General features: G+C 45.2%; 1 pseudogene; it reads left to right on the top strand.

Moving 5' to 3' along the window:
• Nucleotides 1-2,054: 2,054 nt before the first annotated feature.
• On the top strand, nt 2,055-2,981 carry LOC119922144 (annotated as a pseudogene).

The following is a 2,981-nucleotide window of genomic DNA, read 5'->3' as shown; positions in this document are numbered from 1 at the left end:
CCTTGAGAGCTCTCTCCTCCTCCATACGGTAGCCTTGCAGATGCTATCCCTTAAATACAAACACCCTGTAGTTGTTCCCACTCCTTCGGGAAAGACTTAGCCATCTTAGTTTCTCAAAGAGGCATCTGCCTTCTGACGTGGTAGTTTGCTGAAATCCCAGCTCCGTTGAATGCCTCCTGAATTATCTCAGTAAATTCTGTCATCAGATTGATTTTGAGATGGTGCGCATATGAAAAACCCTGAGTGGGATCATATAAATGAAATTCCTTTTTTCAGAATGTTGTAACGTTTTTGGGTGTGAAAACCCCCCACAGAGTGCCATCTCTTCCTGTAACTGTTTCGAGGGATTGGGGAAAGGAATAGGAGTCAAACTTCTAGGGGTAGGGGTTGGGGGAGATGAAGACCGGCAGAGAAAAGGCTTCAATCAATCAAACAACTGCAATTATTGAGTGCTTACTACGTGTAGAGCACTGAATTTAGAGCTTGGGTAGGGTACCACTGTTGGTTAGAGACCGTCTCTAAATGTTGCCAACTTGTACTTCCCAAGCGGTTAGTACAGAGCTCTGCACACAGTAAGCGCTCAATAAATACGATTGAATGAATGAATGAATGAATGCAATACGCTAGAATTGGTAGACACAGACACAGACCCAGGAGCTTACTGTCTACTCTGTGCAGAGCACTGTACTAAGACCTTGGGAGTGTTCATTAGAGTTAGCAGGGATGATTTAGCTTACAGTCACCTGGAAGAAGCAGACATCGAAAGAAATAACAGACAGAGAGATTTGTGATAGAAAAAAGAGAACGAAAAAGTGCTTGTTGTCAAAACGTTGGTGCTGAAAGATTGTTATGTAAGTCGACATGTAAAGAAGTGTGCAGTTGGTGCAGAAGGTCTGTTGTTGTAGTTGGGAGGATGTGATCTAGAGAGAAGAAAAACGAATCAGGTTAGGGCTGCTGGAGCAGTTAGGATTTCAGGAAAGCTTTGTGGATGGGAGGAGCTGTGGAAGGACTGATGTGGAGAGAGGGTGGTCCGAGCCAGGGGGAAAGGCGTGAGTCAAGGGTTGGAGTTGGAAGAGAGGCGAACATGTCTCAGGGAGAAGGTGAGACTGAGATGAGAATCCGAAGTAGAAGGGACTATGCCAAAGTGGAATGAAAAACAGAAGATTAATATTCCTGACTTAGTAGATGAAATCATTTTCAGAGAAAAGTGTTGGCACGAATGAATATTTGGAATTTGGGAGTGGCTTCATGAGAGCCAACAGAGCTAGTAGGCACGAGGGAACCCAGAAAACGAAGACCAGAGAAGGGAATATTTAAAAGAATGAAAAGTCAAGGTAGACGGATGAAGACATTATCCTTTTTTTCATTATTCCATAAAAAAAGCTTTCTTTTGGCCCTGTCCAGCTGTTATTTTTCAGCCCTCTCTTTCCAACTATACACTTGGGAACTCACCCCTCCCCTTTCCCTGTAGCACTAATTTACAGATCTTTGTGCTCGACTGTTTCCTCCTATTACTACTACTACTACTACTACTACTACTACTACTACTACTACTACTACTACTACTACTGCTACTACTACTACTACTACTACTACTAACTAGCATTTGTTAAGCGCTTACTAGATGTCAAGCACTGTTCTAAGTGCTAGGGTAGATACAAGATAATCAGGTTGAACATTAGTATTTGATTTTTGTGTCTGTCTCCCAGGGGGGACTGTAAGTTCCTAGAAGGCAGGGATCATATCTACTAATTCTATCATATTCTCCAAAGTGCTTGGCATTGTGCCCTAAACACATTAGGAGCTTAATCAGTATGATTGATAGATTTATTGTAAATCTTGTCAGAGTCTGGATCCCCTGCTAGACTTCACAGGAGAACAGGGATCATGTTTTCTAACTTTACTGTATTCTCCCCAGAGCTGAACATAGTGATCCACACACAATAGCAGCACAATATCTATGACTGATTAATTGGAAGAAAGATTGAGTGATTAGTCTTCCAACTCTTCTCCCACCTGCGTTCTCCCTACTCTTTCAATGCCCGCAGGACTCAATGATGAGAAACCGAACAATAGTTACAGAGTTCATTCTCCTCAGCTTGACGGACCATACAGAGCTTCAGGCTCTGCTTTTACTTTTGCTGTTTGCTACTTATGGGCTGAGCGTCGCCGGGATCCTGACCATTATCACCCTCACACTGCTGGACTTCCGCCTCCGCACCCCATGTACTTCTTTCTGTGCAATTTCTTCTGTCTTTGTCTCCAGAATGCTGGTCAGCATCGGAACTGGGAACAAGACCGTTAGCTTTGACGCCTGTTATGCACAGTTCTTCTTCGCCATCCAGCTGGGTGCAACAAAGGTCTTCCTCTTGGCCACCATGTCCACGTCCGTTATGTCGCCATCTGCCAGCCCTGCACTACACGACCATCATGAGTGGTGGCGTCTGCATCCTGCTGGTTTTCAGTTCCTGGGTGTCCGACTTGCTCACTGTGTTAGTGCCAAACATCATAATCCACCAGATACCTTTCTGTGGCCCCAATATAATCAAAAATTGCTGCTGCTAATACATAATATTACTGCAGCTGGCCTGCTGGGACACCTACCCCATAGAGGTGATAGTCCTTGTCTCGGCCGTGGTGACACTCCTGGTCACCCTGACGCTAGTGACCATGCCCTATACGGCCACTGTCCGTGCCACGACTGTAATGACCAGCAGAGGAAAAAGGCCCTTTCTACCTGCTGCTCCCACGTGGTCGTGGTCTCCATCTCCTACATCAGCTCCATCTTCATGTATGTCAATCCGTTCCCCAAGGAAGGCTTAGACTACAAAAAGAGGGTGGCCTTACTCCACACCTCCGTGGTCCCGTTGCTCAGCTCCTTCATCTACACCTTGTGGAACCATCAGTTAAAGCAGACCTTCAGGGATGTGGTAGGAAACGTAAACATTTTCCACAGGAAGATAGAGTCTTGCTGGACATAA

Source organism: Tachyglossus aculeatus, unplaced genomic scaffold (genome assembly GCF_015852505.1).
Source record: "Tachyglossus aculeatus isolate mTacAcu1 unplaced genomic scaffold, mTacAcu1.pri SUPER_6_unloc_5, whole genome shotgun sequence".
Classification (NCBI taxonomy): domain Eukaryota; kingdom Metazoa; phylum Chordata; class Mammalia; order Monotremata; family Tachyglossidae; genus Tachyglossus; species Tachyglossus aculeatus.
Note: the sequence above shows the minus strand (reverse complement) of the source record. Positions and strands in the feature narration are given on the sequence as shown.